This window comes from Lactuca serriola, chromosome 1 (genome assembly GCF_051521515.1).
Source record: "Lactuca serriola cultivar US96UC23 chromosome 1, Lser_US96UC23_V15, whole genome shotgun sequence".
NCBI lineage: Eukaryota > Viridiplantae > Streptophyta > Magnoliopsida > Asterales > Asteraceae > Lactuca > Lactuca serriola.
In genome coordinates, this window is record NC_136408.1 from 193,808,236 (window position 1) to 193,823,457 (window position 15,222).

Here is a 15,222-nt window from a genome sequence, read left to right on the forward strand (position 1 = left end):
CAATTAGTCTGAAAGCTAACTCTGCATTTCGAACTATTGGTTAATACGGTTTTCGATATTAAAAACATACAGAATATAAACATTTGAACTGAAATAATAAGTTTGAGTACAAGATTTCCTTGTATTCCCCCCTGAAAACATTTGAAAACATGGAAAAAGGAGTAGGGGTATGAACTCACCAATCGAGGAATGTGTCGGCAAGGATGCTAAGTGTCAGCTCGGTGCTTGATTACATGCGAGGTTTCAATTTGATGCTTGAAAGTGGTGTTTTTGGCTCAAACTCGAGTTTTAGAGAGAGAGTAGAGAGAGAAAGTTGTGAGGTGGTGGTAAAAAGCTAAATTGAAGTTCACTCATCCTTTATATAAGGTTTGAGTTTGTGTCCCGGTGGAAATTTACCCGATACTGACGTTAAACAAGGCTTTTGGTCGTACCCGATTTAATTGTTTATAAGCCGACGGAATAAAACTAAATTTTTTCCAAATAATAACTTGGGGCGTTTTCACGTGTTTCTAATAGATTTGGATACTCACAAGGTCATAATAAAAGTCTTAAATTAAATGACCTAATCCAAAATGTTAACGGAAAAATTGCAAGACAAACGGTTTAACTGACGAGAACGGGATACCGCGACGGAAAAATTTTCGGATTTTCACAAGATTCGTTGAGATTTGAGAAAACGTGGACAAACGAGAAGGTGAGATGTGTCCAAAGTTGGGTTGAGCTAGCGTGCATGTGCGCGTCGCGCACTCCAAGACCGTGCGCTATAAACAGAGACCTCACCCACTCTTTTTTTACACCTCACAACATTCTCTACTTGTAACGACTCGAATGTGCTTCCGTCAGATTCCATTATTCGGATAATTATTTCACCAATGATTTTAGTTTTATGATAGTAAAATGAAATAAATTAACCAAAATGAAGTTATTTAATATTTAAAAGGATTAATCAATAATTAAAAGCGATTTAAATAATGGGTTTAAGGGATTTTATGGTTAATATAATTCATTAAAAGATATAAATGATGTCGAGAGTTTGGAATGTCATTAAAGGAAACATGAAATTATTAAGAAATATAGGGTTGGAGTATGTGACATCCCCATTTTCATGACTAGAAAAGGTCGATTTCATTATGTTTATTTCATTTCAGAGGATCATTTTTAAAGAATTATAATGCGAAATTTGTTCCTAATAATGTGATAACATTATTACCAAGCATTTCCGAAGAAGAAGTGAGAGTCCAGGCCCTTGGATCTGAGCATATCTGTGTTGGGAGCTTCATATAAAGGTATACAGCTTCAAGCTTTCTCACTCTTTTGATTTGTGCATCATAGTAGAGTATCTTAGGGTTTTTGTCCCAAAAGTTGGAGACTTTATGAGATATTGAGCTCCAGAGACTATGATCAACCCCTTTGAGTGTATTCAGTGGTGTAGTGTCATAAAAATCAAGACTTGGACGTTGTAATCAAGCCATGCATGAGATATGAGCATTTTGAGATAAGAGAGTGAGAGTTTTGTGTGTTTGTGACCTTATCAACCATGCAAAGGCTTAAAGTCACTAACTTTATGGAGTAAGAGCTATTAGGGAGTCCAGATCTGTGATATGAGCCAAGGTCTTAACTGATTAAGACCAAATGAGTAGAAAGAGTGAATCTAGGAAGTACATTGAGCGTAATTCCAGTACGCCCCACATACTGACTAAGTGTCCCAGATGGCCAATCTGGATTCGTGAGTACGCTGAGCATACCAAGGGAGGTACGCCCCACGTAACCTCACTGTGGACTTTTGGGCTAAGTCTCATTTTGGGTTTCCCTCAAGACCCAAATTTAGTAGAATAAATAAAGGAGAAATTACTTTATTAATTATTATGGTTAATAACTAATTACAAAACTAACTGGAAATATATTTTGGGAATTAATTAACAGTTTAATTAATTAAAGGGTTGAATGTTCATTAATCGATAGTTGGTTAATCAGGAATGTTCCAGAACCTTATGGAATTAGGGTTGGATGAAAATCACTCCATCCCACATGGGAAAGGAGTGAAATTTCGTGGTTAGGCCTCCATCCCACATGGGAAGGAGTACTAAACCCTAGGAGGGATCCAAGACTATACATAGGGCCTTAGGGATTTCATTCCTCCTTGCACCTTGACTTGAAGTATCTGCCAAACCTTCTTCCTCCCCCTCTTAGGGACGATTCTAACCCCTTTGGGTTTGTGAAATTGACCCTTCTCCTAGTTATTTTTATTCCATTCTTTGGTGTCATTGGGTGTGATACCATTAGATGGATTCTGGTTTGGGTCCTTTCATCCAAGCAACTTCATGGAGGTTCAAGATCTCAAGCATGGAGATCAAGGGCATCATAAGAGGTATGTTTTCTTACGTATGTTCTAGTATTCTAGGGTTAATATAATTAGCATGAAGCCATAGATTCATAGGATGCATGTACACTTAAGTATATCGTTGTTTCGGTTTTTTTCGCTGCTTAGTTTTAGAGTGTATTTGATGCATAGAAAACCCAACAATATGTGTTTCAGGTTTTTCTCAGGATCGCGGGAAGGCACCGGTTTGATTGTACACACAAGAGAAAGAGTTATGTTTTGAGGGTCCTGGATTATTAATCAAACAATTATGAAGTTGCGTTCTGTAAATTAATAAATGAGATTTTTGTGAAATGTGTTATGAGAATTATGTGATTTTAAAATGAAAATTTTGTTTGAAAATTTACGGTGTTACACAGACACCCCCGAAGGTGTGTCCTTATCTCTCAAACCAAGGCTCTGATACCGACTTGTAACATCCCAAAAATCATGGCAAAAAATTTCATTTTTTGATATAACAACTCATAAAACAATTTTAAGAAAACATCATCAAGTTAATTCATTTCATCAAAGCCAAATATCATATGTCTCAAAACATGTCATAGTGTAGTAACATTGTCAGAGTACAATCCCAAGAACATCAAGTGCGGAAAATAGTTGTCACACACCCAAACCAAGGATGGCGGAAACGTCCGGGGGTGGAGGACTTCATGTATAGTATCACAACGAGTATAATAGTGCTCAAAGTAAATACAACCATCATAAATATAATTGAAAAAGTTACATCATAGTAAGTTTACATGTTTCAAAATCAATTACATTATGATGACAAAATTAACTGTTTGACGATTTAACGTCCCATCCTCAAAATGCTGTTGTTTTCCTGTTTCACTGATTTCCTGAGAATACAAGTAGTTTTGAAAAAATATCAACAATTAAGTTGGTGAGTTCATAAGAGTTTTGTTTGAGAAAGAAGGCGTTTTCCTTGTAAAAGCAACACAGTATGTTTCCAGAAAACCCAAAATTTTCTTTATTAAGTGTGGAATGAATGCTTCTGTGTTATGCGGTAATGAACCCTAGAAAGTCCCATAGATTCCTTCTATAATCGTCCAACGTATATAAAATATATAAAATTCAAGTTAATAAACCGTTTAATATAATGGGTCTGCCCTAGGTCCACAACTAAACAAGAAACAGGAGATGAGACGGGCCCACAAATTCTAAGTCGATTGTGACTAGATTTGTAGCACCTGGTTCTTGGTATGTGTTCTTTTTATTAAATCTTTTAATATTTTGCTTTTGGTCTTGGACTCGGGGAGTTGAAGGACCAACTCGCCGAGTAGAAGCGGGATGAGGCATGGAGTTTAAGTTGTGGACTCGGCGAGTCGAGTTCCGGACTCGGCGAGTAGACCCTATTTGGGCAAAAACCCTAATCCCATTCTGGTTGACAAGATGTCCCAAGAACTGAACCTCTCGTAACAAGAACTCACATTTGGAGAATTTGGTATAAAGCCTCTCCGATCTCAGAACTCCAAGGATCTCCCTCAAATGCTCCTCGTGTTATTCTCTAGACCTCGAATACACCAAAATATCATCAATGAATACGATCACCGACCGATCCAGCATCGGCCTGCACACCCTGTTCATGAGATCCATGAGCACAGCTGGTGCATTGGTGAGCCCAAAAGGCATCACCACGAACTCGTAATGCCCATAACGGGTTCTGAACGCTGTCTTCTGGATATCTTCATCCCGAACCTTCATCTGATGATAACCCGACCTCAAGTCTATCTTGGAGAACCAAGACGCCACCTGCAACTGATCGAACAAATCATCGATCCTCGACAACAGATAACGGTTCTTAACCGTCAACTTGTTCGACTCCCGGTAATCAATAAACATCCGGTGTGAACCATCCTTCTTCTTGAAAAAAAGGATCGGCGCTCCCCAAGGTGAGCTACTCGGTCGAATAAAACCCTTCCCCAACAGCTCCTGAAGCTGCGAGGATAACTCCTGCATCTCTGGCGGCGCAAGGCGATAAGGCGCCTTGGCGATAGGTGCTGCTCCCGGAACCAAATCGATACGGAACTCCACTTGCCTCTCAGGAGGCACACCCGTTAGTTCCTCGGAAAAAACATATCGTAACCTCATCAATCGAACTTGGCCTCCCAGAGGCCACTCGCGTGTCCGTCACTTAGGCTACGAATCCAGTGCAGCCTTGCTGCAAACTCTGCCTCGCCCTGGCAGCCGAACAAAACGCTGACCCACATCGGGTTCCCTCACCGAACACCGTAAGTACTCCCCCACTAGGGTCTCGTATCGTCACCAACTGACGCTCGCAGTCTATAACAGCTCCATATTGGCTCAACCAATCCATGCCCACTATAACACATACATCCCCCATCGCAATCGGGACCAGATCTATCGGGAACTCCATACCGAAGATCTCAAGGATACATCCTCGAATCACATCCGTAGCATACACTACTCGCTCATCAGCTATGGAAACTCGTAGAGGTCGACCCAACGCCTCTCGACGCATACTAATGTGCTGACAAAACGCCAAGGAAACAAACGACCGACTCGCACCCCAGTCAAATAATACTAAAGCAGGCACATAACTCACAAGAAAAGTACATACGCATATCATCATATAAGCACAATAACTCAACTCAATAAAAGATAAATACATAATACATACCAGCCACAACATCGGGCGCCGAGCGGACCTCCTCCACAGTCAACTGGAAAGCTCTCCCACGAGCCTTCGGTGCCTCGGCCTTCACTAGCCGAACCTCGGTAGCCCTAGCAGCAGGCGCAGATCCCTGAAGTAGCTGAGGACACTCGGCCTTCCGATGGCCGGTCTGGTTGCAATGAAAGCAAACCGAAAACCCCTTGGGGAAATCCCTCGCGATATGCCCCTCCTTCACGCACTTGTAGCATACTCCAGCCCTACACGACCCCTCGTAACTCTTTCCGCACTTCCCACAAGTGCGGCCCTTTGCGCCCCCAGATCTCGAATCAGCGGGTCTATCCCTCTTGGCTGCCGGCTGAGACTGAGCCAGCCGCCGATCCACCCTTTGTGACTCGGCCTCCTCCCTGGCATGAGTCTCCAACTCGATCTCCCTCTTCCGGCATTTGCCTGGAGCTCAGAAAATGTCTGATAAGTCGAGTTTGCCACAAACTCCCGAATATCTCTCCTTAGAACACTCAGATACCGGCTCATGCGAGCCTGCTTAGAAGACACCTGCTCAGGGTAAAACATCGCCCTCTCATGAAACTTCCTGGTAATCACTGCAACAGAATCAGTACCCTGCTTGAGGGTGAAGAACTCCTGAATCAACCGTTCCCTCTCCACCAGGGGAACATACTCGTCTCTGAACATAGCGGTGAACCTCTCCCAAGTCACCTCAGAAATCTCCGCCAGAGTGAAGCTCGTCGTCACGAACTTCCACCAATCCTTTGCTCCCACGCGGAGCTGGTTCAGAGCGAACCATACCCTCAAGTGCTCTGGACAAGAACATGTATAGAAACATCCCTCGATGTAAGAGATCCATCTCATCGTAACAATCGGGTCCTGCGTCCCATCGAACTCTGGTGGCTTCGTGTTGCTGAACTCCCAAAACAACAACGAGTCACCTCCCTGAGGTCTGGTAGCAGCAACAGTAGCAGTAGCTGCAGCAGCCGCAGCCTCAGTCACTGCTTCATACCGCTCATCAAAGGTCTCAATCAATGTGGTCTTGATGTCCCCAAACATCTCTGGAATCTCAGCCCGGATGGTAGCAACCACCTCCTCATGAATCAATCGACGGATCTCCTCGTCGCTGACACCACTGCTCTCAGGAGTGTGTCGAGTCCCAACCATGATGCCTCTGAAATACAACATATAAACATCAGAGACTCGATCGAGCATACTCGCACTCGATGACGCAACCCTAATCCTTCTCCGATTTCCAAAGGATTCTTACTTGGACTGCCCACTGATACGGTGTCTTCAGTAGTACGGGCCCTATACTACTGACCACACCACATCAGCATTCACCCCAAGTCCTCCTCCTTGGATCTTGGATCACAAGTACTCTACTCTTGTTATGCATTGGCTACCCTCCGATAGACCTCTCATGAGCTCCTAACTGCTACCTACTCGCTCTCAAGGCAACTCAGTAGCATAAATCTCCTAGGCTAAGGCATCACAAATCAGGCCACTCTAGTCCTAATATGAATACCTAGCCTACTATAGCATGCATAATATAACATAGCATATCTCATAACACATAATGTAAGGGTACTTTGGGGATTCACCGTTCGGGAGCTGGCTGACCGTACACACTGCTCTGCTCTGGTTGTCTCAAAACCCCTTGCTCTTTTAGAAAATTTAGTTTTTATCGTTGAAAATTTCTCAAATCCTCAGTTTGAGTTCAGATACGCCCAAAGGTGCATCCGAGTCCCTCAAACCAAGGCTCTGATACCAACTTGTAACAACGAAATTTTCAAAACAAAATTTTCATTTTTCAACAACCAAATTCATATAAAAATATCCTCAAAAGTATCCAACAATAATTATCAAATCATAGTATATCCCAAGATCACCAAATCAAATCCTCTCTCTAGTGTGTACGGGTCACGTCGGCGCCTTTCCACGGTCCTCGCTAGTACCTGAAACACATAACACAACAACTGTAAGCATAAATGCTTAGTGAGTTCCCCAAAATACCGCATACAACTCATACGCCACTCGAGGCTATAATACAACCCTCCGGTCGATGTGTCTCAGCGGGACCCTCCAGTCCCGTGGCTCGTTGGACCCTCTGGTCCGGTCATAGCTCGTTGGACCTTCCGGCCCGGTCTGTATCGTTGGACCCTCCGGTTCGGTCTATAACATCATACAACATACATATAACACATAGCACATAATCTCATACATAACACATAAGACCCTCTGGTCAACATATAATACCACTCTAGGTAACGTATAGTGAGAAGACTCACCTCGTGTAACTCGGTAACTCGGAAATCTCGAACTCGGAGAAATAAGACCTAGCCTCCGCCTAATCATATGAAATAATCACTTGTCATCAACATAGTTCCCAAGGCTAGACCATTTCCTCTAATCACTCTCAGGAGAGATAAAAGACCATTTTACCCCTTACTTAGCTCAAATACACTAAAGTTGACTAAACCCTAAAAGTCAACAAAAGTCAACCCTCCGGGTTACGCTGCACGTACTAAACGTGTACGCTGGGCGTACCCGGAGCCTTCACAGAATCGAGGTACGAGGCCCCTTATGCCGCGCGTACTGGGATTACGCCCAACATAATACCCAACTTCCTCATCCAACTCATTTAGGTCTTAAATGGTTAAGACTTTCATCCAAAATTCAGATCTGACCCTTCTAACATGACTTAATCAATAAAGTTGAATCCTTTAAGCCTTTGCATGGTTGTAAAGGTCACTTTGACCTCAAAACACTTTTCCTCTTTCCATAATGAGACTATAACTCAAGCATGACACAAGATCTACGACCAAGACTGGATTTTTATGAATCCTCAGCACAATATACACTAGAAAAGGTCAGATCTAAACTCATGGAGACTCTTTGCACATGAAGTCTCCAACTTTGAACCAAAAACCCTAAAAATGGTCCAAAAAGCAAAACTCATGAAGAACAAGGAAAGCTTTGAGCTTTTTGCCTCAGAAGTGATCTCCAACCACTGTAGAACTCGGATCTACACTTGTTCTTCAACTTCTAGCTCCAACAATGGCTCCTTCTTCTCCTTCTTTACCTTGAAAAGGTAACTTCAAGCTCAAAAACACACTCACAAGCTAAAGCATGGATCTCAGCTCTCTAAGGACTCACTCAAGGGGGTATGGTGGCTAGGGCAAAGGACTACATGTTCCTTTTATAGTGCACAAACCCAAAATTTAGGGTTTGCCTCTGGGCTCACTACACCCAGCGTAACCCCTGGGTACGACCGGCGTACCCGGGCGAGTCCGCGTTCAAATTAAGCGCGCGAGTACACGCGGCGTACATCTCAGTACGCCCAACGTACTCACCAATCTCGCATACAACTTTAAGGGCCAAAACTGACAATTCTCCAAAATAAAAGGATCATAAAGCTTACTTGGATTCCGGGCTGTTATAATAAAATTCAAGTTAAATAAATCGTTGAATATAATGGGTCTGCCCTAGGTCCATAACCAAACAAGGAACAGGAGATGAGGCGGACCCACAAATTCTAAGTCGATTGTGACTAGATTCTTATATAACCCTAGCATATACACTTAGCGAGTATAGCTGAAGTCTAACAATTCTAGCTTTATGTAGTTTTAATAGGAATATGTTCCAAAGAAAATCCAATATTTTCCTTATAAAAGTTAGGTAGTCCTAAATCCCAGGACTGAAAATAAACAAGTATTTTTCCATACTTAAAGATATAAAAGTGTACAAGTATTTTTCCATAATTAAAGTAATTCCTGTGAGTTAAATCGACATAACTCGCTAATTTAAAAGTAGAACCCGTAAATCTTATGTTTTGTTAATGCCACATGTGAGCTATTATAACCATGCTAAGACTCAGACGGCCTTGTAATACGACGTTCTTCAGGCGTCGCATGTTAAATGACACTTGTCACCTCAGACCTGCCGGTCTAGCTGTTGCATGCATCTCTAGTGTGGGTTTGTCAGACCCAATATAGATCTATACACAACTATCACGCTCTCCCTACAAGAGACTCTGGTTACAATTTACAAGACTTTTGACTTTGTTACCATGGAGGTAACACGAAGGGAATGTCTCACAAATTTATTCATTAACAGATTTACGTGAACTGAACTGAAAACCTTTGGTAAATAAGTTTTGAAATGTAAATGATACATAAACTATACCTATTATAGTTTATCCAAAACGTTTGTAATGTAAAAGAACTCTTTTATGAAAATACATTAGTGCTATGAATCCATAAATATGCTTATTATAGTTTATTATATGTGTTCTAAATGAATGAAGAATCTTATCATGAATGACTAAATTTCAGTTTATGATGATAAACTAACAAGAAAACACAATCAATATTTAGAACTTATTGTTATACACTTTGCTCAACATAATACAAAGGGTTATGAAAGTTATAAGCTATTAACTTGTTTTTAACCTTTCAGCACTGTTTTAGAAAAATCATAAGAAGTCGAAAACTGAATCCGTAAATTCTGAGAGTTCAAAAAATGTGTCTAGTTTATTCATAATTTTTATTATGATTTTTGGAAGTCTTTAACTTGTGTTAAAATGTTCATATTCACGGATTGGTCCGAATTCGTTTCTGAAATGATAGGCTGTTTTGTAAAAATCACCATAAATCGTAGAAAAATTGTATGGAGATGTGCAAGTAGTCATTTTAAAGTTATGAACCTGAACTATTTGCACCTAATACAATTTTCAAAACTAAAATGTTTAAGTTGACCAAAATAGTCCGTGAATGGAGTTAAAATTTTCTGATGAAGGCTGTTAAATGAGTTTAGTTATGTTCTTAGTGTTTTAACTTGTATTCCCCCCCCCCCCCCCCTCTTAAAACTTAAGAAAAACATGAAACGATAGGGGTATGAACTCACCTTGAGTGATTTCAGTAGATGGATGATGAATTAAAGAAGTGTTCAACTCAAGAACACTTTAATGATGCTTGAAGATTTCGAAGATCTAACAACAAATATGACGATATTTGTGTAAGGAACTCATGATTTGAGTGAAGAAGGAGTGAAATAATCATATGGAGGATGATAATACTTACCAAGAGTAGAAGAGAAGCTTGAAAATTCCTTGGAAATCTCGAAATTGTGAGAGAGAATTTGAGAGAAAAGATGTTTGCTCTTTGGGTGAAAATGAGAGAAATGAGTGAGAATGAGGAGAGAGGGTGAGTTTTCAGCCTTTGACCAAGAGTGTGGCTGGTCAAATGGTGGGGAAAGTACTCTTGAATGACCAGGTATGGTGGAAGGACAATGGCTGGTCATGGAGTGGGCATGGGGGTGGTTGCTTGTGTTAAACACTATGGCAAAGTCAACACTCCACCACAAGATCTTACTTAATAGATTTTATTCTTAAATAAGGATTTCCCTAAAAATATGCTGAATTCATGAATACATGGGACCTTATATGTCAAAATATAAGTTTGGGTGAAAATCCCTCGTTAAAATAATTAAAAAGGACTTAAAACAGAGTCGTAGTAAAAAACCGGGTGGAAAATGGGGAAATCCGAAGTCAGGGTGAGGGTCCAGTCTCAGCAGCCTTAGAACCGGAGGGAAGGCTTGGTCGTTGAAGTGGATCCGAAGGGGAAAGGACTGCGGTCCGAGCAGGTACCGCAGGCGGGTTCGTCAGGAGGGAACGTAGGCGAAGTTCGGATGCGGCGCTCCAGGTCCGAGTTCAGTTCGGCGCTGCGGGTCTTCATCAGCCTCAGTCCTCAGCAGATCCGGTCCGGTCCGATAGCTGTGGTTCAGTGGCTGCGGCTACTCAAGGGTGACTCCAGTCTTGCTTCTTAGGACTTCGGCTCAAGGAGGGTTTGGTCCCTATAAAGGGACTTCGGTCCTAAAAGGCTATTTTCTAAGGTATCATCCCGTTTCGAATGGTTTTTCACCAAGTCAAGTGTCGGGTCGCCTCAAATGATTCTGAAAAATTAAAAGAGGTTTTAGAGAGATTTGGGAGAGATTTGACATACTTGGAGAGATTTCTCATACAAAGAGAGATTTGGGAGAAATTTGACATACATGGAGAGATTTCTCATACAAAGAGAGATTTGGGAGAGATTTCACATTCTTGGAGAGATTTGGGAGAGATTTCACATTCTTGGAGAGATTTCTCATACAGAGAGAGATTTCACATTCTTGGAGAGATTTAGGAGAGATTTCACATTCTTGGAGAGATTTCTCATACAGAGAGAGATTTGAGAGAGATTTTACATTCTTGGAGAGATTTGGGAGAGATTTCACATTTTTGGAGAGATTTCTCAGATAGAGAGAGATTTGGGAGAGTTAGAGTAAAAGAGATTGAGAAAGACTTCTTTTGTGACTTTTTTGAGTGTTTGGCTTTGTAAATTCAAGGTTCGTAAAACTCGTTAAGTCTTGTTATGATTGTCATATGCCCCTGAGGGTTAAGGAATAATGTTTTATCGAATAGTTTCATCACTTGCCCTGATCAGGGTTTAGAGTTTCCGAACACGTGAAAACTCTAAGTGATACTTTGTATTAAGATTGCGAGTTGTTCAATAAGAAACATAATGAAAACCCTAATATACAAGGGTTAGATGAGTTGACCGGTTTGACTTGTTGACTTTAGTTGACTTTGACTTGACTGGAGATTGACGGTTGTCACAATAGTGGGTTGATGCGCTGCTACCATGTCGATTCCTTTCCCTTCGAAGAAGAAGGACCTAAAACAAAAACTATAAACCGTAAGCACAAAGCTTAGTGAGTTCCCCCATCATACCACACACCATATAATAAACATACTGTCAGACATATCTGGGTGCCTGATCTACCCTGCTGAGCATACCAGGGTGCTCAACCTACCCCTGCTAGGCATATCAGGGTGCCTAACCTACCCCTATCAGACATACCGGGGTGTCCGACCTACCCCTTTGGTTTATCTCAACCGGTTACGGGGACTGTTTCACCCCTACTACTACCATATAATAACATAACATAATCATATTGCCAAGCATACCGGGGTGTCCGACCTACCTCTTTGGTCCTTTCGACAAATACGGGGACTATTCCCCCTACTACCGCTATCACATAACATCATACCATACTAGCACATAAACATAACAGATAGTGGAATTCCATAACTTTATCACAAAGACAATCATCTAACAAGCAACTCCTACTAGTGGGCCGATATTGTGGCCTTAGACCCACTTCTACTCGAAGGTAACTCATCTCAATTTCGTGTAGTAGCTGAACTGTCCTCGGTGCTAGGATCGACTCCTCTCAAATTCCTACACATAACAACCTTCCTTAATTACCCTTCCATACTCATAACCCTTTCAAGGGTCACTCAGGTCAAAGTCAACACCCTGGTCAAAGTCAGCACTCTGGTTGACTCAACTCGCCGAGTTGGTCTACTAACTCGTCGAGTTTCATAGATCAAAAATCTCTGAAGTCGCGATCCAACTCGACAAGTTCTTTCACAACTCGTCGAGTTGCTCCTATCAACAATATCGACACTTTTCCATTCAGCTCACCGAGTCCTTCCTTGGACTCGTCGAGTCCTCTCTTTGCAGAATCGGGACATTTTCTCATAACTCGCCGAGTTCTTTAATCTTTCAGTCCAAAAACTATGTCCAACTTGCTGAGTCATCTCCTAGACTCATCGATTTCACTTAGAACCGGAAAAGGTTGGGGAACCACGACCCGACTTGCCGAGTTGCATGAACAACTCGTCGAGTCCCCCATATGCCAATTTCATACAGTCGATTTTTGCTGAGTTTGTTAACACGCTGTCGCGCGCGTATTAGTAAATTATCACTGCTGGTTGCACTAAAAAGATAGCATAGGAAAGCAGGGTCGAATCCTCAGGGACACAGCCTAAAAGTCAATGCATTTTTGCATCAGGCACATCTAGTCAGGAAACATAAATATAAAGGGGGGGGGGGTTATTAAAACTAATAACTAGAAATGCAGTGCTAATAAAGTAAACGAAAATCACTAATAAAAATGGTTTCAGCTTTGCTGCGACTTTCCTAATCATGCAACTAACCCATATCTGATTATTTGAGATGCGTTCTATCTAAGCTGGTACTGAGAAAAACTAAAAAGCTCTAGTAATTTCTCTTTTACCTAAATTAGTTAGTCAAAACAAGCTCTTCAGTTAACCCTAAATTTTTACTGTCTAATCAAACAAGCTCTTAATTAAGATCAGAAAAGTTGCATTATAATCTATGTAAAATTCCCAACAATATCCAATACTTCTCACAGGCTCAGAAGCCTAAAGATATGATTTTACAGTTTATAATAAAGTCAAATCCCAAACACGGAACCGATTTATTACTTGTTACTTTTACCAGTTGATAAGAACAATTACGTATTCTATAACTGATTAACTGGAATGATAAAACCCTAACTAGGTGATCAGACTAATAAGAATTCAAATCAAACATTCATTAAGAACAAAACTGAAGAATGTAGATAGAAACACAAATCAAAAACCAGATCTTATGATTAATCACATGAAAAGTACTCGTTTTTGCAGAACTGAAAACTAGGCTTTAGCCAGACATGGCTAAAATATGAAAAAGAGACATCAAACAACTAATCTTACTAATCTACTTGAAGGAGATGATCCACAGTCTTTAGATATTCAGAAATCGTTGAAATCAAAGAATAAATGCCTCCAAAATCGTATTTTTGTCTTCTGGAACCTCTGGAATCGCCAACTTAGGTTACTGGAAGGTTATGAGGGTCTATTTATACATCCAACAGCAAAAACGCCGTGCATGCGATCGCATGTTTCAAAGCTGCGATCGCATGTATTAAAGAAAACGTGTCACATGCCTTTTAATGAAGTATTTTGGCAATTTTTGTTTAACCTGCGATCGCATGTATTGAGTTTTCACTCCCGGATGAATTTTTAGCACAAAAAAACCTCGAAGACAAGTTGCGACCAAACCTGCGATCACATAAAGGCTCCATGCGATCGCATGTTGTGCCTAAGACGTCCGAAATTTCGTCTACTTTTCAGATCATTTTGAATCGCGTCAATCGGAGTTACGGTTCTCGAGATATGGTCAAAATACTAACAAGGGGTCAAAGTTGCCAGCAACATCCTTTAACTTTAGATTGTAGATTCTATCTTCGTATGATCAATTCGATCGAATCTTTCTTGACCAAAGCATCTTGAAAGCATTCCTAAACATCCTCCATAAGTTATAAGCTCCATTTTAAGCTCCAAACGTGCATCCAGCTGCTCCCAAAGCACTGCTCCACTCAAACTATCTGAAATTGACATAAAAACATGAGCAATAAGGGAATTCTAACGAAAGACATGAGCTGAACATTATTTCAATAAATGAAATGCAAATGTACAAAATATGATACTAAATAATGATGAAAACTACCCTAAAAGATGCATAAAATGGCATCTAACAGAGTTCATTACATCCATTCGACAAATCTGGTATCCTTAGGCTAGCATAACACATAAAGTTGCCAACTTTACATGCATGCATGGCGTTATGAAGCTAGAACACCAAAACTAAGCCATAAAGAAGTCCTAATGCTTGGGATAGGGCCATAACTCAATAAAGCTGGCAACTTTAAGCTTCCTGAGCTCAAATGTTCCTAGATCTGAAGTCATCACTCTAATAGGCACTCAAATCCGAAAGTGACTTTGAAATGGCCCAAAATGACAATATGCAAGCCCTAAAGAAGATCTAAGTGATGGGAAGCCAAGGTATAAGCTTTATACCTTAAACAAGCTGGAAATGCAACCCAAGCTCTGGATCTACTGCCTTCTTCTTGAATCTCCAAGCCTTTCCTTCCTTCTCCAAGCTTCAAATCACAAAAATGGCACAAAATAGCTCAAATAACACTCAAAAGTCGATTAGGGTTTCGTGAATAGGGTTTGGAGGTGATGGAGGCTGGAATGGAGGCCATATAAGGTGTTTAAATAAGGTGCAAACCCAGAAAACTAGGGTTTCACCCCTGGCAACTCTACTCATCCAGTCGAGGCTCCTCGACTCGTTGAGTAGACTTCAAGTCCCGTGTCCAAAAAGACCTGTTCCTACTCGACGTGTTTAGGGCCTCCAACTCGTCGAGTCCCTTAGAAAAAAATGAATAATTCTTATTTAAATACATACCAGGAACCGGGCGTTACAGTAGGGAACTCACTAAACTTTGTGCTTACAGTTTTCAGTTTATG